General features: G+C 46.8%; 1 pseudogene; it reads left to right on the top strand.

Moving 5' to 3' along the window:
* LOC144738374 (uncharacterized) overlaps positions 1-22530 on the top strand; it is a 215599-nt pseudogene that overhangs the window by 138055 nt on the left and 55014 nt on the right.

The raw sequence follows: 22530 nt of genomic DNA, 5'->3' as shown, positions 1-22530 counted from the left end.
AATTGAATGGCTTCTCGCCCGTGTGTGTTTCTTGGTGACTGTTAAGAGTTGATTTCTGTGAAAATGACTTCCCACACTCAGAGCACTTGAATGGCTTCTCGCCCGTGTGTGTTTTCTGGTGACGGTTAAAAGTTGATTTCCGTGAAAATGACTTCCCACACACAGAGCACTTGAATGGCTTCTCGCCCGTGTGTGTTTTCTGGTGACTGTTAAGAGTTGATTTCCGTGAAAATGACTTCCCACACACAGAGCAATTGAACGGCTTCTCGCCCGTGTGTGTTTTCTGGTGATTGCGACGAGTTGATAAATCTGCAAATGCCTTCCCACACACAGAGCACTTGAACGGCTTCTCGCCCGTGTGTGTTTTATGGTGACTGTTAAGAGTTGATTTCCGTGAAAATGACTTCCCACACACAGAGCAATTGAACGGCTTCTCGCCCGTGTGTGTTTTCTGGTGACGGTTAAGAGTTGATTTCAGTGAAAATGACTTCCCACACGCAGAGAAATTGAATGGCTTCTTAACCGTGTGTGCGTGGCGCTGTGGAGAGTTTATCTGCTCCATGTGACTGATTCTTCAGAGCAGAGGAACAGTCGCGGGTGTTGTTGAGAGTTAAAGGTACCCTTTAAGCTGCGTGGATGTCTGGCTCAAATCGCCAAAAAGCAAACTCTCACTACCGTCTAACCGAGACACAGTAACGTCTCGTAAGTCGGACGACACACGATTACCAGTGTATCCACTAACAAAGTCACTTACTTGTTGATGCACGGCGTATCGATGTCCCTGTAACCCGTCTGAAGAGATCGCCACAAACTCTCCCAGTCGCCACGCAATCGTGCTCGCCAAGGCTGGGTCTAGCAGAAGGGTAATCTGCAGAGCGAGGAGTCGAGCGTCTTTCCTCAGTGAAATTCCTCTCCAAATGGTCTTGAGGTCTGATTTTAAGCTCCTTATAACTCGGCTCTAGCATCCAAATCCTTTGTTCTCGTCTTGGCCTATCATGGACCTTGCATTAATTTTTTTTTTACATTAACAAACTGCATATCAAACAACATAGCTAATCTGGCCATTGTTATTAAACCTTAATATGTATGTGCATCTCACTGCATAATTGTATGCATAATTCAGTGCTTCCTGTGAATTTGCTAATATTCACCCGGCTATGTCCTGTAAACTGCTGCAGGTTTAGAAGATTTAACAACGACATACAGTTCGAAATATAGAAATGAAGATGTCGAGTTTGATTTGGACTAAGAGGTGCAAGTTTATACTGTGATGAACCTGTTTAATAAACATATTTAAGGACACTCGTGTTGAACATGGTGCTTCTAGCAAACAAGTGTGTTATATTATAATTTACGTCATAAACTTTAAATAATCATCTGAATGGTTTAGCTTGTAAGCGTGGTCTTTAATAAAGTAATGCAACAAGAACAATCAACCACCTTTTAGTCTGTAACATACGACCTTCGGTGTGTATATACACCAGTGTGTTTGTGTTCAATATTTTGCACGTGTTTAATATTTTGGACGTGTTTTTACGGTAATTCCATTGAATATTGAGGGGTTACCAGCCTCTCGCACCCGTCCAAATACCTCGTGGGCAGCTGTGGTGGCTACGAGCCTTCCCTCCGGGACATTGCTCACATCCACCACAGCGTTACCGTCTGACACGGTCAATGAAGGAAGGGGGTTGTTTTTGCAAAACTTTACTCGTGGCAGGGGAATGGCAAAAAACAGGGAGTGCCTCCTTCTGATAAACAAAAAACGAATGAAGGGGGCGTGGGAGCGTGGCGTAAGGTGTGGAAAGCTGTAAGTCACAGGTATCATTCGAATTGGGTCAATGACACCAGCACACAAATGGTGGGGTCGTTTGGAATTATGTTGCATTGATGAAATATGAATTTCTCGACGTTGTATTTCATGATCTTTAAATTAAATTTTTATTTTTAGAATTTACAATCTGCATATCTAGCAACAGAGCTTCGCTAATCTTGCCATTGAGCTTAAGCCTGAATACGTATATTCATCTCACCGCATAATTTGCATTCATTTGCTACTATATTCACCCTGCAATATGCTGCAAAATGCTGCCAGTTCAAATGCGTTACCAGGGAAATGCAGACTGAAGAATTAAAATTGTGATTTGGACTTTGAGGTGCAAGTTTATACCGTGCTGACTTTGTTTTATAAATATATTGAAGTACTTGTGTTGATATGAGCGCTACAGAACAATCAAGGTGATTTGTTTAATTTAATCCACGCAAATTATTACGATTGCTGTCATACACTTTTAATGATAATCGACATGGTATTGCCTGTAAGCGTGTGTGTATTTACACTGCTGTGTAAGTACACTTGACTTTGACTCGTGTGTGTACGTGTTTGTTGTAAGCATTGTAGAGTTAACAGATGCTCAGATAGTTAAAAAAAAATCAGATTTTTATTAATCTGCAAAAAAATATTGACGTTAATATTGCTGTGCATGCACACTCGCGCGTGTGTAGAGGTAGTGTAGTGGTTAGCGCACAGCTCAATTCTCGCTCACGTTAAATTCATGCTCACGGCCAACACCAGCGACGATTATCTGAACAGTATCTAATTTAATGTTGGGTTTGTCGATGGCAGCATATAGAACGGGGTAGACCCGTGTGATGTAAGGGGAAAAAGTTTAGCTGGAAGCATATTATATTATTTGCGACAGAGAATTGTAATGTATTACTTACTGTTAGTAGCTTAGCTTATTGGAGAGTATATTTAGTATACTGATGATACTATGTAGTTTATACTTTAGTTTTTTACGTGGTTGTTTAGTCACTGCAGCTACATACTATTAACATTCCTTCCCTTTATTAATGCTACCCCTATCCCCTCCCTTTGATGCACGGGCATAATATGACTTTGAAACCCCCCGCCCACCTCCTACGCATTTCACAAGTAGTACTAATCACATATCTGCATATGCTAAATTCCTCTTTATTTGCAAATTAATTTGTAAAGGCGCTCTTCCCCTTACAACCCAGCTTAAATATACGCTCCAAGCGTGGTGGTGTTTCATTCAGACGCTGTCTCCCCGACAGACCTGGTCTTCACCTGAGGACGGCTGTGTGCGTTGTGGCCGAAACGTCGTGAGAATTAATTTATTATGTTTTATTTGTATTATTTCCCTTATACGTAACTTTACCGAAAGAACCAAGAAGATGATTAATCGATATTTACGTGTTTGATTTGAGAATATTTTATAACTGTTGCATTCCTGAAAGTGATATAAATTTCCTAGTTTGTTAACCGTTTGACCAAGCGAATTGATAAAAACATTTAATGCGAGTTTTACTGTTAATAATCTTGCAAATCAATACAGACCTGATTTGTTTTTAAACATGACTGATCGTACGTTATTGCTACCATATCCTTCATTAAAAAAACACGGACGAGTAAAGATGCACACGCGAGTGTGCATCCAAACACTGCTGCATTTAAAAAGCGGAGTGCATACACACACGAGTGTGCATATACAGGGTGTACATACAGACATACAACGCAGTGTACATACACAGCAGTGTATGCACACAAGGATTGCGTTCCACTGCGAACACGCACGATTGTACATACATATGCACACACATACGTGTACGTACACACTCGAGTGCGCATCTGGTTGTGGTGTTTCCTATGTTGTGGTTTATGGTATACTTAAACGCAGAAGTACAAAATGTGCAGTTCACACCTATGCACCCTTAGCCCATTGATCGTGATGATGATGAATAACATATTACTAGATCTAACAACTGAAACAATAAATATGCTCATCGAGTTTTGATTTGGATTGTGTGGTTAAATACTGTAAATAGCTATTCAAATTCATTGAGATTGCACATTCAGCAAATTCTAATGCGGCCACATTGCGATTCTAATAATTATAGTGCAATTCTAATCCCTCACCCCCAGTTCGCATTTCCGTCCCTAGGTTCGCATATATATACATATGACATCCATACATACGAGTATCATGGGATTATTATGTAGGAGGTCATAGAATGAATCTAACTCATTTGCCTTGCTTTTATTCCTCGACAGATATTCATCTTCGGTGGATGCATGAGCAACCACCACTCCCCACGGTAGCCTGGGGCTGAGAGCTTTTCACACCTTACGCCCCTCTCCCACGCCCCCTTGATCCGTTTTTTTCTCAGAAGAAGAGCCCCCTGTTGTTTGGCATTCCCCAGCCACGAGTAAAGTTCTGTAAAAACAATCCGCTACCTCATCGGCGGTGCCGGACGTTAACGCTGCGGTGGATGTGAGCAATGTCCTGGAGGGAAGGCTCGTAGCCACCACAGAGGCCCACGAGGTCTCTGGACGGGTGCGAGGCGCTGGTAACCTCTCCATATTCAATGAAATTACCTTAAAAAAACACGACCAAAATATAAACACATACACACGAGTTTAACACGTAGGATTTCGGGACCAATATAATCCATAATAGAGGTTATTATGTTAGATCGCGGAAGTATATAAATGCGTCTTTAAAATAAAACATTAAATAAATGCATGGCGACAAAGGAAAGCGTACTTCAGTAGAAATTACCGTTGGTAGGGCTATTTTAATAAATACGATAGACAGGAAAGACACGTTCAAAGGGCTCGCATAATGCACACGCTTAATGTACATTGCCTCAGTAATCACACGCTCCCCCCCCCCCCCCCCCCCCACATTGTTCAAGAGCGCAGCTGCGTGGTCAACATATCTATGCTTCTATATAAGGAAGGAAACAGTGAGACTTCCCAAATCTGATTGTCGACTGATGAAGCTAGTTTTAATTACAGGCGAAACGTCGTACTCAGAATGTAAATGTTGTGGCTTGGCTCTCCAACACACCGGTGTGCTGTACTAGTGAAACATTTGCATGTTCTGTTTACGTGACAATCCTTAATAGTTGGCTGTGTCGGGTGGTGGCGGGTTTCAACGACACATTTATATATTTAAGCGATCTAACCCAAAAAACCTTTAATATGGACATTATAATAAACCACGCTTACAAGCTAAGCCATTCAGTTGATTATTCAAAGTTCATGGCAGAATGTTTAATATAAAACACTCGTTTCTAGAAGCACCCCGCTCAACACGATTGTCCTTAAATATATTTATAAAACAAAGTCAGTAAAGTATAAACTTACACATCTCATTCCAAATCAAGCTCGAGATCACCAATTTTGATACTTCAGACTGTATGTCGCTTTATAATCCTCTAAACTTGCAGCAGTTTCGAGGACATTGGGGGGTGAATATTAGCAAATTAACACGAAGCACGGAATTATGCATGGAGATGCACATCCTTATTCAAACGGAAGTGTACAATTATGCAGTGAGTTGTACATTCTTCGCCTGAGGACGGCTGCTTGCGTTGTGGCCGAAACGTCGTGAGAATTGTTTTATTATGTTTTATTTTTATTATTTTATTACTTCCCTTCTACGTGACTTTACCGAAAGAACCAAGAAGTCGTGAGAATTGTTTTATTATGTTTTATTTTTATTATTTTATTACTTCCCTTCTACGTGACTTTACCGAAAGAACCAAGAAGATGTACATACGTATTATGTTGCTAGATATGCGGATTGTTAATGTAAAAATTAACAATTGAATGCAAAGTCCATGATAGGCTAAGTCGAAAACAAAGGATTTGAATGCGAGAGCGAAGTTATAAGGGGCTTAAAATCAGACCTCAAGGTCATTTCGAGAGGGATTTTGCTGAGGATAGACGCTCGACTCCTCGCTCTGCAGATAACCCTTCTTCCACGAGACCAGCCTGGCGAGCACGATTGCTTGGCGACTGGTTGGCGACTTCGCTTCGGGAGAGTTCGTGGCGATCTCTTCAGACGGGTTACAGGGACATCGATACGCCGTGCATCCACAAGTAGGTGTCTTTGTTAGTGGATAAACTGGTAATCGCTTGTGTAGTCCGACTTAGGAGACTTTACTGTGTCTCAGTTAGACGTTGGTAAGAGTTTGCTTCTTGGCGATTTAAGCCAGACATCCACGCAGCTTGGAGGTTGCCTTTAACTCTCAACAACACCCGCGACTGTTACTCTGCTCTGAAGAATCAGTCACATGGAGCAGAATAACTCTCCACAGCGGCACGCACACACTGGCAAGAAGCGGTTCAATTGCTCTCTTTGTGGGAAGGCATTTGCACTGAAACAAAATCTTCACACTCACCAGAACACACACACGGGCGAAAAGTCGTTCAATTGCTCTGTGTGTGGAAAGGCATTTGCAGATTCATCAACTCTTCGCAATCACCAAAAAACACACACTGGTGAGAAGCCGTTCAATTGCTCTGTGTGCGGGAAGGCATTTGCACAGAAATCAACTCTTCACACTCACCAGAACACACACACGGGCGAGAAGCCGTTCAATTGCTCTGTGTGTGGGAAGGCATTTGCACAGAAATCAACTCTTCACACTCACCAGAAAACACACACGGGCGAAAAGCCGTTCAATTGCTCTGTGTGTGGAAAGGCATTTGCAGATTCATCAACTCTTCGCAATCACCAAAAAACACACACGGGTGAGAAGCCGTTCAATTGCTCTGTGTGCGGGAAGGCATTTGCACAGAAATCAACTCTTCACACTCACCAGAACACACACACGGGCGAGAAGCCGTTCAATTGCTCTGTGTGTGGGAAGGCATTTGCACAGAAATCAACTCTTCACACTCACCAGAAAACACACACAGGTGAAAAGCCATTCAAGTGCTCTCTTTGTGGGAAGGCATTCTCAATTAAACAAAATCTTCACACTCACCATAACACACACACGGGCGAAAAGCCGTTCAATTGCTCTGTGTGTGGGAAGTTATTTTCACGGAAATCAACTCTTAACAGTCACCAGAAAACACACACCGGCGAGAAGCCGTTCAAGTGCTCTGTGTGTGGGAAGGCATTTTCACTGAAACAAAATCTTCAAAGTCACCAGAATACACACACGGGCGAGAAGCCATTCAAGTGCTCTGAGTGTGGGAAGTCATATTCACAGAAATCAACTCTTAACAGTCACCAAAAAACACACACGGGCGAGAAGCCATTCAATTGCGCTGTGTGCGGGAAGGCATTTGCAAGGAAGTCAGATCTTCACACGGTCATCACACCGAAACAAGCATGAGAAGATCAGCAATGATAGGGAAGTGAAATCAAAAGGTGAAATACAAAGTGCTGCAATTAGTCCTGAAAAAAATGAATCTTTCGAACCTATGCAGGTGGATCCTGAGAGATGCGTTGATGTAGTGGATGTAATGAGTCCTGACGACAATTCCTATTTCGACCCCATGCGGGTTGATAATGAGAAATGGCTGCTGGAATGGCTGGATAATCAAAGTATTGAGTACTTCTGTTAAAGTCCTGGAATGTGCACGTTTGTGTCTCTGTGAGATCAATTTATAAGGTGAAATTGATTATATCAGTGATTTCCAGCACAACTCCAAGCTAATATAATCAATTTAATAAACCCATTCGATTGCTCTGTGTGTTGGAAGCATTTTCACAGTCAGCAACACTTCACAGGAATCATCAAGCAAAGAGTAAAAATGTTGTCATGAGTCCTAAACGAAATTCCTCTTTCGAGCCCATGCAGTTGCAACCTGTGAGATTGATTTATGTATTGGAGTGGCTGGAGAGTCATATTTCTGTCTCTTATATATTTTTTTCAGTGATTTCTAGGATTTCAAGCGAGAGTGATGTTGTTAATGCTCTACATTGTGTTCAGATAAAAGTGTTCCTGATAAGTTCCAGAAGTGTTCACTCATTTCAGGATGACAACAATTTTATACTTCGATAGATACATTGCTTCGTCTCGTAGTTGGATCATCGGCTCTGTTAAATGTGTGGTGTTTATGTTAGAAGTTGCCATGTGTTGTCATCTACTGATCTGGGTGTGCCGTCTTCAACACTCAAGAACAGGTCTGTCGGAAAGACAGCGTCATTCAGACGCTGTCGCCTCGACAGACCTGGTTTTCTCCTGAGGACGGCTGCTTGCGTTGTGGCCGAAACGTCGTGAGAATTGTTTTATTATGTTTCATTTTTATTATTTTATTACTTCCCTTCTACGTGACTTTACCGAAAGAACCAAGAAGAGTGAGTAGGTGGCTTTAGAGTTCAGTTGTATTCACTGGGTCTCCCGTAGGGTTCAGTGTTACTCACTGGGTCTCCTATATAGGGTTCAGTGTTACTCACTGACACTCCAATAGGGTTCGGTGTTACTCACTGGAGCTTCCATAGAGTTCAGAATTCGTCACTGACGCTCCCTTCGGGTTCAATGTTACTCACTGACACTTCCATAGGGTTCAGTGTTACTCACTGAGGCTCCCATAAGGTTCCCATAGGGTTCATTGTTCATCACTGGGTGTTCCATAGGGTTGTTGTCACATTCTAAGTACAAGTACATATTTCTGTTATCAAATTACAAGTAGAAGTTATTATCGTTACTATCAAGTTACAAGTAAAATGATTATTATGTCGTAAGTACAAGTAATTATTGTCACGTTACAAATAGAAATGAGTATTATTGTTATCACTTTATAAATTATTATTGTTCTTATCATTCACACAGTGCTAGATTACAGGCACACTCCTGTAATCTGGCACTGTGGAAGGTAGAGAGGGTTGGTGGATCCCCGCACAGTGAATGTTGTGAATCCCTCTTCCCTTGGGCGTCTAGGTGCCATCACCTGTCTCGCCAGGAGAAGACAGTACAGCAAGTGGGATGGTCGCCATCTTCACCTATACGGTTTACAGTGTTTCCCCCTCGTAAGTGTGGAGTTTCTCCGAGTGCTCCGGTTTCCCCCCCACTTGTGTAAGCGCTCGTCATTCATTTGGCGAAATATATTAAAATAAAAACTCAATTCAGAACCTTACTATGACTCAGTGTGGCTTTCCTGGAATAAGTCTATTATTATAAAACATTACAGGAACTTAATATTCAATTCTGATTCCGCAACCCTCAATGCCCTTTTAAAGTTCAATTTGTGCATGTCTAAAGACATGATGACACCTGCTGGTTAGAAAAGGGAAGCACGGGTACAGGCACCGCTGTAGCAACATCCAATCTGAAAGGGAGAGGTATCTGGGCCAAAGGTAATGGGTGGGGCTGGCCGGGATGCTCCGGGAACCCGCTCGAAGGCTCCACGATAGGGCGTGGCCAGAGGCGGAGCCTAGCCGCGCTTGCGTCGATATAAGCGGGGGCGGAGGAGGGCTCGGGGGTTCGTGTGTGGAGTCTTGGGTCCGGACTGCGTCTTTGCTCGCCGTCATCTCTCTCCATCGTCCGAGCACGTGGAAGATCTCCTGCGGCTTCCATCACCCTCCCCGACTCGCCGTCAACCAGTGCTGTGGCCGAGTGTGGATGGTGGAACCACGCTCAGTGATCGGCCGTGTGTGTGTAGCCCGTAGAGACGCTAACATCCAGTGTTGCGAGAGATAAGCTGTTGTGCCCGTATATGAATGAAAGAAGTACCCTCTACACGACGTGTTGCGGAAGTCGCTCATTATGCATGCAAGACTCACACAAACATCCATACTCAGAGACCCATAGATTCCAACAGACATCCATAGACTCCAACACACACACACATAGACTCACACAGCGACCTTATTAGGCTCACACAGAGACCCATAGCCTCACACAGAGATCCTTACATTCAAAGAGACCCAAAAACTCACACCGAAATCCATAAATTCGTACAGAGGCCAATGAGAATAAAAATAAAAAAAGCATTTATTTTGTACTGAAGGACGAGCAATAAATATATTTTTCACAGATGTGCAGTCAGGCGGGTCAAAATTTAACAACAAAAATAGAATACAAAACACGACAGGAGAGGTAAACAAATTATTTACATATATACAAATGAAACTAAACAATGTTTTATCTTACCACGGCTAAACCTTGAAACACTTAACCCTCTAAACCTACAAACCTCTAAACCCATAACCTTCAAAACCATAAAACTCTACCCTTAACCCTCTCATCCTCAAAACCGTAACGTTCTAAAACTCTCAATTCCTAACCTAAATCCCAAACCATCTAAACCCCAACCCTCTTAAACACCTAACCTTTTAAACCCCTAACTCTCTAAACCCGTATACCCTAAAATACCAACCCTCTTAACATCTAACTCTTTAAACCCTCTAAACACCTAACCCTCTAATCCCATAATAAAGGGTTTTGGGGGTAAGTTCATGTAAATGTCAATGCGTCATTACACCCGCCACCACCCGACAGCCAATTAATACATTTTATCACGTGACCAAAAAATGCCAATTTGTTTCTACTTTAGGACACCGCTGTGTTGGAGACTAACAAAAAACACCTTTTATTACAGATAATATTAAGTGTAGGTGTTAAACCCTCTCATCCCTGGCCCTCTAACCCCTTAACCCTTGAAAATCCTCAAATCCATAACCTTCTAAATCCCGAAATCTCTAAACTCCCAAACCCATAACCTTATAAACGACTAAACTCCTAAACCTCTAACAATCGAAATCCATAAACCCTCGACACCTCTAAACACCTAACTTTCTAAACCCCCTAACCATCTAAACCCCCCACCATCTAAAACACGAACCCTCAAAACCCCGAACCATCTAAACCCCTAACTCTTTCAACCCCTAACCTTATAAACCTTTAAAAACCAACCTTCTAAACCCTCTAAACACCTAACCATCTAAACCCTTAACCTTATAAATTCTAACCTTCTAAAACGCTAAATCCCAAACCTAAATCCCAACCCATCTAAACTCCAATCCTCTAAACCAGAGGTCCCCAACCTCTGGGCCACGGACCGCTACCGGTCTGAGGCATGTTAGGAACCGGGTCGCACAGCAGTCGGTGAGCGGTGGGCGAGGGAGCGAAGCTTCATCTGTATTTACAGCCGCTCCTCATCACTCGCATTACTGTCTGAGCTCTGCCTCCTGTCAGATCAGCAGCGGCATTAGATTATCATAGGAGCGCGAACCCTACTGTAAACTGCGCATGCGAGGGATCTAGGTTGCACACTCATGAGAAGTCAGAATCTGACACTTATTTAAGTCCGCGCATGGCCCGCCCACTTCCGTCTGCGCCTCTTTCCCGCACTGCGCAGTTTTGGTAAGCTCACAAGCTAACCCTAGCCAAAATGAGTAAAAAACAAACATCGCTGCAGAGCTTCTTTGAAAAGGGGGAAAGACCCAATGGTGACCCCCCCCCTCCAGTCCGTGAAAAAATCACCTTCCACGAAACCGGACCCTGGTACCAAAAAGGTTGACGACCGCTCCTCTTAACCACTCACCCTCTAAACCCCAAAACCACTAAAACCATAACCCTTTACAACCCTAACCCTCTCATACCATAATAAAGGCTTGTTGGGTTAGATTGTGTAAATATAAATGTGTCGTTAAACCCGCCACCATCCGACAGCCAATTAGTGAATCTTGATTTGAAGATTTCGTGGCTGCAGGAATCCATACTCTTTGGTTCTTTCGGTAAAGTCACGTAGGTAGAAATAAAATAAATCACGACGTTTCGATCGCAACACAAGCGGTCGTCATCAGGCAAAGGAGTCAGCCTCTAAAGGCAAACAGTTTATAAGGGTTGGGAATGGGCGTAGCCCAAGTGTACCGACAGCACCAGGAGCATGGGCGGTGCACGAGTGCCAATGCAGAAACAATGCCAATGCAGCAACAATCCCAATGCAGCAACAATGCCAATGCAGCAACAATGTCAATGCAGCAACAATGCCAATGCAGAAACAATGCCAATGCAGCAACAATGCCAATGCAGAAACAATGCCCATGCAGCAACAATGCAGCAACAATGCCAATGCAGCAACAATGTCAATGCAGCAACAATGCCAATGCAGAAACAATGCGAATGCAGAAACAATGCCAATGCAGAAACAATGCCCATGCAGCAACAATGCCAATGCAGTGGATGAGAGAGCTGCCGTGGCAAGAGGTTATATAGGTAAGAAAGGGGGGGAGGAGCAAGGGGGGAGAGAGAGAGAGAGGGGGGGGAGTGGGGTAGGGGGATGGGGCTGCGTGAGCACTAAGGGAATAGAGGACGTGAAGCCTGGGGGGGGGGGGGGGAGTGGGCGGGGATGCAAGTGGGAGGCTGGGAACGCTGGGGATGAGGGGGGAAATTAACTCGGAAAAATAGACTAGTACCCGGCAGATATGATGGAACAACCATGAATAGTAAAGGTTTTACCTGGTTAATAACATCCTTCCAATGATTGCTCAATTTGTATCCATCTTCTCGGTTGAAGTTATGTCTATATTTATAAATCTGAATGGCTTCATGAACAAACCTTTGAAAAAAACTATATCATGCGAGCCCACAGCGTTATAAAATTGGTCAGCCACGGCAGAGGTATTGGTTCTGCCGTGTTTCAGATCTCTCTTGTGTTCGCGAACACGGTCCGAGACATGTCGTTTCGTTTCCTCAATGTAGCTGCTACCGCAGGTACATGTCAGTTTATAGACTCCAGATGGGATAAGATCATGGATTAAGAAGGTACTCCACTTCGGCCAATCGTTTCCACTATCAACTTACCTACCTACAAACTGGCCCCGTTTTCTGTCTGATACCTTGCATTCATTCATGGGCAAGACTACCTTAGTAGTACGTAACAGCTCACTTGGTCTCTCTAATAAAGGGCATTTCACTGTCCCCAGATTATTTGCTCGTCAGCTTTGATGTAGTTCCTCTGTTGTTCAAGGTTCCTGTACCTGACACTTTAGCAATAATTGAAGATTTAGTCCAACATGGACTGAATCTTGATGTACCTAATCTGGTTAGGCACTGCCTTACCAACACTTACTTCACCTGGAATGGTACTTTCTACAAACAAAATGAAGGTACCCCCATGGGTTCCCCCTCATCACCAGTGATAGCGAATGTTTTCCTGGAGAAATTTGAAACAGATGCCATCCAGACATCCACCCTATGTCCTTCCTTGTGGAAGAGATATGTAGATGACACTTTCGTCATTTGGCCACATGGCCTGCCAGCATTGAACCAATTTCTCAACCACATCAATTCCATACACCCATCCATCAAATTCACCATGGCAGTGGAGAAGGATGGTAAGCTACCATTCCTGTATGTTTTGTTTGAGAAGAGACCTGACAGCTCGTTGGGACACTGTCTATAGGAAAGCCACCCACACATATTCCTTTCTGAAACCTGATTCCCACCACCATCCGGCACAAAATAATTCCCTCATCAAAACACTACACCATAGGGCCCACTGCATTTCCGACCAACACCACCTAGCCAGTGAACTGGAACACGTACACCAGGCCCTCAAGATGAATGGGTACTCGGACCGCATTATTCGCAAAGCTGTTTCTCCAACCATGGAGAAACAACCCCCTGAGAAGCCAATCAAAACCATCACGTTACCATACATAGCAGGTGTTACCAAAAAGATTTCCAAAATCTTAAACAAACACAAGATCCAGGTCCAATTCAATACAGTACACAAAATCCGTGATCTAATCCCATCTGGAGTCTACAAACTGATTTGTACCTGCGATAGCAGTTACATTGGGGAAACGAAACGACATGTCTCGGACCGTGTTCGCGAACACAAGGGAGATCTGAAACATGGCAGAACCAATACCTCTGCCGTGGCTGAACATTGTTATAACGTTGTGGGCTCGCATGATATTGTTTCTTCCGAGACCAAGGTACTCTGCAAACCTTGGGGCTACTATCAAAGGTTTGTTCATGAAGCCATCCAGATATATAAACATAGACATAACTTTAACCGAGAAGATGGACACAAATTGAGCAATCATTGGAAGGATGTTATTAACCAGGTAAAACCTTAATTGTTCATGGTTGTTCCATTATATCTGCCGGGTACTAGTCTATTTTTTCGAGTTATTTTCCCCCCGCATCCCCAGCGTTCCCAGCCTCCCACTTGCAGCCCCGCCCACTTCCCCCCCAGCTTCACGTCCTCTCTCCCCTTAGTGCTCACGCAGCGCCCCCTCATGCCCCCATCCCCCCGCTCTCTCCCCCCCCCTGCTCCTCTCCTCTTTCTTACCAATATAACCTCTTGCCATAGCAGCTCTCTCGCCCACTCCATTGGCATTGTTTCTGCATGAGCATTGTTGCTGCATTGGCATTGTTGCTGCATTGTCACTCGTGCACCGCCCATGCTCCTGGTGCTGTTGATAAACTTGGGCTACGCCCATCCCAAACCCTTATAAACTGTTTGCCTTCAAAGGCTGACCCCTTTGCTTGATGACGACCGCGTGTGATGCGATCGAAACGTCGTGATTTGTTTTATTTCTAACTACGTGACTTTACCAAAATAACCAAAAACCAATTAGTAAAGTTTGTCACATGAACAAAAAGTGCCAATTCGTTTCTCCTTTAGCACACCGGTGTGTTTGAGACTAACCCAAAAATACCTTTATTATGGATATTAGTTGTGAAAGTCTAGGTGTTAAATCCTCTACACTCCTAACCCCTAAACCTCCTGACCCTATAAACTTCTAACCCTCAAAACCCCTAAACTTCGAAAACCCAAATCTCCTAAACCCCAAAATATATAAACCCCTAAACGTATAACCTTCTAAACTCCAAACCCTCCAAACCAATAAACATCTAACAATCAAAACCCATAAACTCTCTAAACTTCTTAAGCACCTAACTCTCTAAACTCATAACCTTCTAAACCCTAACCCAATGAACTCCTCACCCTCTAAACCCCTCACCCTCTAAGCACCTATACCATAAAACCCTAAACCTCTGAACCCCTAAACTAAACCCCTAAAAAAACCCTAAACTTTAAAACTTATAACCTTATAAACTTCTAAACCTCTAACTCTCTAAACCACTAAACCTCTACATATCGAAACCCATAAAGCCTCTAAACCTCCAAACACCTAACTATCTAAATCTCTTAACCCATAATATTCTAAACCCTAACCTTCTAAAACCCTAACCCTCTGAACCCCTAACCCTTTAAGTCCCTAAACCCCTAAAACAATAGCCATCTAAACACCTAAACCTATAAACCCCTTACCCTTTAAAACTCTCCCTCTAAACCCTTAAACCCATCATCCTCTAAACCTGTCAACACATAAACTCTTAGTCCAATAAATATCGAACCCTCTAAACTTCCAACCCTCTAAACCCATCACCCTCTAAACCCCTATAGCCCTAAATCCCTTTACCCCTAAACCCCTAACCCTCTTAAGCCACTAACCCTCTGTGTGGAGTATGTTGGGTAGTGGGTATCACGCTGTGGGTGGGTGCAGGGTGTGTGTGGTGGGTGGAGGGTATCACAGGGTGGGTGGGTGCAGGGTGTGGGTGGTGGGTGGAGGGTGTGGGTGGTGGGTGGAGGGTATCACAAGGTGGGTGGGTGCAGGGTGAGTGTGGTGGGTGCAGGGTGTGGGTGGTGGGTGGAGGGTGTGGGTGGTGGGTGGAGGGTATCACAAGGTGGGTGGGTGCAGGGTGTGGGTGGTGGGTGGAGGGTATCACAGGGTGGGTGGGTGAAGGGTGTGGATGGTGGGTGGAGGGTATCACGGACTGGGTGGGTGCAGGGTGTGTGTGGTGGGTGCAGGGTGTGTGTGGTGGGTGCAGGGTGTGTGTGGTGAGTGGAGGGTTTCACAGGGTGGGTGGGTGCAGGGTGTGGGTGGTGGGTGGAGGGTATCACAGGGTGGGTGGGTGCAGGGTGAGTGTGGTGGGTGCAGGGTGTGGGTGGTGGGTGGAGGGTATCACAGGGTGGGTGGGTGCAGGGTGAGTGTGGTGGGTGCAGGGGAGTGTGGTGGGTGCAGGGTGTGTGTGGTGGGTGCAAGGTGTGTGTGGTGAGTGGAGGGTTTCACAGGGTGGGTGGATGCAGGGTGTGGGTGGGTGGATGCAGGGTGTGGGTGGTGGGTGCAGGGTGTGTGTGGTGGGTGCAGGGTGAGTGTGGTGGGTGCAGGGTATCACAGGGTGGGTGGATGCAGGGTGTGGGTGGTGGGTGCAGGATGTGTGTGGTGGGTGCAGGGTGTGTGTAGTGGGTGCAGGGTATCACAGGGTGGGTGGGTGCAGGGTGAGTGTGGTGGGTGCAGGGTGTGGGTGGTGGGTGGAGGGTATCACAGGGTGGGTGGGTGCAGGGTGAGTGTGGTGGGTGCAGGGTGTGTGTGGTGGGTGCAAGGTGTGTGTGGTGAGTGGAGGGTTTCACAGGGTGGGTGGGTGCAGGGTGAGTGTGGTGGGTGCAGGGTGTGTGTGGTGGGTGCAGGGTGTGGGGTGCAGGGTGTGTGTGGTGGGTGCAGGGTATCACAGGGTGGGTGGATGCAGGGTGTGGGTGGTGGGTGCAGGGTGTGTGTAGTGGGTGCAGGGTATCACAGGGTGGGTGGATGCAGGGTCTGTGTGGTGGGTGCAGGGTGTGTGTGGTGGATGCAGGGTATCACAGGGTGGGTGGATGCAGGGTGTGGGTGGTGGGTGCAGGGTGTGTGTTGTGGGTGCAGGGTGTGTGTGGTGGGTGCAGGGTATCACAGGGTGGGTGGATGCAGGGTGTGGGTGCAGGGTGTGTGTGGTGGGTGCAGGGTATCACAGGGTGGGTGGATGCAGGGTGTGGGTGCTGGTTGCAGGGTGTGCGTGGTGGATGCAGGGTGTGGGTGGTGGGTGCAGGGTGTGTGTGGTGGGTGCAGGGTGTGGGTGGTGGGTGCAGGGTGTTGGTGGGGGATGCAGGGTGTGGGTGGTGGGTGCAGGGTGTGTGTGGTGGGTGCAGGGTGTGTGTGGTGGATGCAGGTTATCACGGACTGGGTGGGTGCAGGGTGTGGGTGGTGGGTGCAGGGTGTGTGTGGTGGGTGCAGGGTGTGTGTGGTGGGTGCAGGGTGAGTGTGGTGGGTGCGGGGTATCACGGACTGGGTGGGTGCAGGGTGTGGGTGGTGGGTGGAGGATATCACAGGGTGGGTGGGTGCAGGGTGAGTGTTGTGAGTGTGGTGAGTGTGGTAAAAGTGATCAGGGTTCACACTGATCCACCACCTCCACAACCCCTACTGTGCAGTGGACCGGCCACCACAAAGCAGCACACGTCGGAGGAGTGAGCGGATGGCTCTCCCTATGCGGGCCAGGCTCCCTTGCTTCCTCTTCTCCTGCTGTACCACCAACTCCTCTACCAGCGTCTCCTCAAGTACCACAAACTCCTCCACCAGGGTCTCCTGTACCACCAACTCCTCTACCAGAGTCTTCTGTACCACCAACTCCTCCACCAGGGTCTCCTCCTGTACCACCAACTCCTCCACCAAGGTCTCCTCAAGTACCACCAACTCCTCCACCAAGGTCTCCTCCTGTACCACCAACTCCTCCACCAGGGTCTCCTGTACCACCAACTCCTCCACCAAGGTCTCCTCCGGTACCACCAACTCCTCTACCAGAGTCTTCTGTACCACCAACTCCTCCACCAGGGTCTCCTCCTGTACCACCAACTCCTCCACCAAGGTCTCCTCCTGTACCACCAACTCTTCCACCAAGGTCTCCTCAAGTACCACCAACTCCTCCACCAAGGTCTCGTCCTGTACCACCAACTCTTCCACCAGCGTCTCCTCAAGTACCACCAACTCCACCAGGGTCTCCTCACGTACCACCAACTCCTCTACCAGGGTCTCCTCGAGTACCACCAGCTCCTCCACGAGAGTCTCCTCCTCTTGCACCACCAGCTCCTCCACCATGGTCTCTTCCTCCACAACCTTCAACTTCTCTTTAGAGGCCTGGGCGAGCAAGGAGGATGGGCGCTGTGCCGGCTCCATTCTGTGAAGAAATGCGCACGACACCGTTCCAACTTCCTGCTTCAGCAGAGATCAGTCCCCCCCCTCCCCCCATTGTCCATGGGTGGACTAAGTGTGTGCCGCAGAAGATTAACCCAGCTAATTAACAGTGCCGCAATAATGCAGCATACCTTTGCCCACCGTGAGTCTGGTTACGAAATGGGCATTAGTCTGGCGGTGTCTCAGTGGATGCAGGGCAACTTTGGAAAGATGTTGCCACTTCATTATCTGTCCTCACCCAGAAACCAATAATGGAAAATAAATCCGTATATAACCGAATCTACACATTCTCTTTGGCTGGAACTCACAGCCAGAGAGGACCTGGGATTGAGTCCCATACAGGGGCCACTTTCTCTGTGTGGAATGTGGAGTGTGTTCTACCAACCCCCCTACCCTGCCCCCCCCCCCCTCTGCATGGGTATCCAGAATCAGAATCTTTATTTAAACTGGATGAAGAGGAGTCTGAGCTATGAAGCTATTCTTTCACAGATGTCCAGTCAAGTAACAGGGTCAGCAGGTTACAACAAAAAATAAAACAAAGTATAGAAGAGTCACAAAAAAATATAATGAAGCGTATAAATACAAATGGCATAAGTAAATAAAATCCTGTCAGTTTTTCAACACTAAATGCAAGCTTGGGCAAGGCAGCGAAACAGCAACAAAAACAGCCTCACACCACACCAAGACAACACGATTCTTCAATAAAATTGCACATTAAAATTTCACTTCCATTCCTCTGGATTTGGCAACTGAACCCTCACAAACACGCGGTGCAACCAGTGTTGGATGGACATCTTCACCAGTGTTGTAAATTGAACATCCAAATCACTCAATTGGGATCGTACAGCAGCAGTAAATTTGTTCTGTACTGCAATCACTTGGCAGGACCCTCCTGAAAAAAGTCTTGAGACTGAGTGAGGCTATTGCTGGCTAAATAAGAGTAGAAGTAGTAGCAATAAAGATAAATCAATATTAAACACCCCCGGGTACGCTGTACGGGGGGTGACCACCCCGGGCCCCGCGCTTTGGGGGGCCCTGCGCTTCGATGTCACGGTGTCAGACGTAATACTTCCGTTTAACACGTAGGCTATCGGTCCGGATTGGCTCACAAGTGATGACATCACATTTATCGCTCTATTAGGATTTCTCCACGATTCGAAAGCCCACACCGTGTAACTTGCCCCAGGCCCCACACCCCCCTATAGACTGCCTTGACCACTGGACAAGCAGATGGTGGCTTACCGTCGCTCAGCAGCTCCAGAGCGCTTCACACTGCCAGGAGCAGCAACGGTGGTGGTGGCTTTGCTGGCCGTGGTGGTGCTGGTGGCCGCGGTCCGGAGCCAGTTATGAGCCAGCGCCTGCGCTGGCGTCATACGACATTCCGGATCCCATCTGTTGAGAGACGCACGGGACACACACGCGGCCACGTGGTGAGAGAGGCATGGTGAGAGCTTTGATATTCCTTCCCTTCTCCCACGAGGTCCAGGAACGCACAGCAGCAGCGGAAGCCACAGTAGCAGTGGCAGTCCTCTGATGACCAGCAGTGGCTTGGACAGACCTCCCACTCCTCCACAGAGGGCTAACTCCACAGAGGGCCAGTGGTACCGCTTATTGGCAGGTCCACTCAGCTCCACATCTTCCTGGTGATCGGTGGAGAGCGGTCGCCGATCAATTGGAGGAGGGAATCCTCGTGGGGAGGGCGTGGGAGTGGTGGGTGGTTCTTACCGCAAACAGGAGCTGATGAATTCGACAAACTCCGGGTCATCGCTTTTGAGCACCCTGTGAAGTGGGAAGCTCCCCGGAACCCTTTTCTTGCCTGGGCAGAACATCTTCCCCCGATGGTCTGCAGGAGCCATACACAGCGGAAGAGATGAAGTCACCAACCACCACATCGCCCATCTACCCACTTACTGACCGATTCATCAACCCACTCATCCACCTACCCACCCATACACTTTTCCACCTACCCAATCGCTCACTCACCTATCCACCTACCCACTCACCCACCAACTCATCTACCCACCCACCCACCCTCTCGCTGACCCACTCACCCAACCACTCACCCATTCGCCCAATTACCCACCAACCTACTCGCCTACTCACCCACATACCCATCCACTTGCCCACACACCCATTTACCCACCCACATACGCAAGTAATGTAAAATACAAAGACGCCCCCTCCAAAACAAAATAACAACAGCCTGAGGCCACTACCTAAAACTGAATCCGGTCTGTCATTCACCCCACGCTTCAACTCACCAAAGAACTGCGTTCTGTCGGGTGCTCCATTCACCATGTACCTTGGAGGCATCCCCAGAATCTGCACATGGTTGACATGAAGACAAAGGTCACCCGTATAGCTTCGGCACACTGTAGGGACAAGTGCTGTCAGATCGAGTAGCAAAATTAGCAGCGTTTGTTGAGGGCCAGCACTGTGGCACACAGAGACAGGAGTGGCGGCTGATTTCATCCGCATCATCTCTACATAACAAAAAGGCTCAGTCCATTTTACACGCACCTTTACATCATCCGCACCTAGTTTACACAACAAAGGCTCATTCCTAACAGCGTGCTTCAGCCGCACCGAACCTCACACAAATAATATTCAGGGCCTACCTTGGCTCCTCCCACCTTCAACCAGTATATATACAAGGACTGTTTCTTGGAATTTCTCTCACTTGCTACAGCTATCGTGCTGTAAATGTTCCACCTGAAGATGGAGGCTTGTGTTGCCTCCGAAACGTCGTGATTTTTATTTTATTTTAATTTTACTTTTATTAATTTTTTATTTTTTACCTACGTGACTTTACTGAAAAAACCTAAGAATATGAATTCTTGCAGTCACGAAAGCTTCAAATCTAGAATTGACCCAGGTACTTTACACACTCCACCTGGTACTCAGTTGAGGCTGACTCGAACTAGAGGAGGCCCAGGACCAGTTCAGACAATCGTCACTGGTGTTGCCCATGAGCTGGAATCAACCTCAGTTTCTAGCACAGCAGGCTGACCGCTACACTACCGCTCTCCCACACAAACAAGACACACACGTGTACACGCAACATACGACGGCCGTTATTCACAGATCACCAATTGGCCACCCCCCCTCCTGCCACCCCCATAGCCCACGACTCCAAGGAAAGAGAGGGGGATCACGAGCGGACAGACGCCGTGTGGGAAATACCTCTATGCAGCGCGGGAGGTGATCTTCGTGGCTGTTGGACCGGAATAATTCCCTGCCCGTCGCCAACTCCGCCACCGTGCAGCCCAGCGCCCACATATCCACTCCACATGTCAAGCTATAGCCCAGCAACAGCTCCGGAGCCAAGTATTCTAGGGTGCCACCAACATTCATAGCTGTACAAAAATCACAAGGACAACAAACATATGTGCGTGTGTACACACTGTGTCTTAAACAGCATCATCATCATGCACATAAACAGTCACATGTACAGACACTCAGACACTGACACACAGACACACTCAGACAGACACTGACATATAGACACTCACACGGACGCAGAGAGACCCATGCATAAGAACAGCCATACAGACACCCACACGCAGACACTCACACACCCAGGTGAGGTCACTCACGTTGACTTTCCACGAAAAAGCTCGTGCCAAAGTCCGTGATCCTCACGGTGCCAGTCATGGTGTCTTTGACGAGAACATTTTCCTGGAAGAGGGGTAGAATGAATTCAAACTCAGAGGTTATGCCAATATCATTCAGCAAGCAGTGGATCAATCACATACCACGACACACGCTAAACAGGGGAACTAGATGAGGCATAGCCCTGTCGACAAGCGTCAGTCAAGAGCAATATTCACTGTTTTCTGACAGCTGTCACTGGGCGTTGCCCCTTTCAAATATGTCAAAATTGTAGATGTGAGTAGAGGCGTGTCACGTTCAACGCACTCTCAGGCACCATCAAAGTGAAGGGGGGTGGCTCTATTGACAACCGATTGCCGTTGCTCCAACAGGAGAGCTGCATGGAGCTCACAGCTGGATGAGTGCCCGTTAACGAGTTAGAGACAAAAAGCCACGCACAAGAGAGTGCACGGATTCCGTGACGCTTTCCACTGCACCTTTGTCTTTGGGCGTTTTTAATTTGCAGATTGGAATTCGATAACGAGCAGTTGTCAGGCCAAAATGCACATTTCGCACGTTTTGAAAAAATGTATTTTTGACTCTGTTTCATGTCTCCCAGGGTTTGGGGCAACGCTGATCAACGTTGCCGGTTTTCTCTCTGGTGAGTCCCCAAGAGCGACACGACTCTACACGATAGTTTAATTCATACCAGATCACATTCACCAGAGGAGCATGGCCCTGCCTCCTTCCAGTGAGATGGGCAGAGCTTACATATCGACCCTGTGACCAACATGGCCGGTTTTCTCTGTGGAACGAGTCCCCAATAAAGATACACCTCTGCAATCTTAATTTGTAGCTTTCGTGACTGCAGGAATTACTCTTTGGTTCTTTCGGTAAAGTCACGTATAAAGCTTGCGTACTTTGTCAACCGTCGTCCTACTCATTGACATGCAAATTTTTTCTCTATCCCCTCCCTCTCTCCGCCCCCACCCCCCTCTCTCTATTTAAGGCCTCGTCACAGAGACGTTCTCTCTCTGTGTGCCGATGTGTGTTCTCTCTCTATGTATCTTTGCGATATCTGTCTGCTTATATGTCTGTCTATAGTTTTCTGGTTAGATTTTTGTTGCTATTTCTTTTATACCTGATGATG

This window comes from Lampetra planeri, chromosome 82 (assembly GCF_965212315.1).
Source record: "Lampetra planeri chromosome 82, kcLamPlan1.2.h2, whole genome shotgun sequence".
Lineage (NCBI taxonomy): Eukaryota > Metazoa > Chordata > Hyperoartia > Petromyzontiformes > Petromyzontidae > Lampetra > Lampetra planeri.
This window is presented reverse-complemented; position numbering and strand designations above follow the sequence as displayed.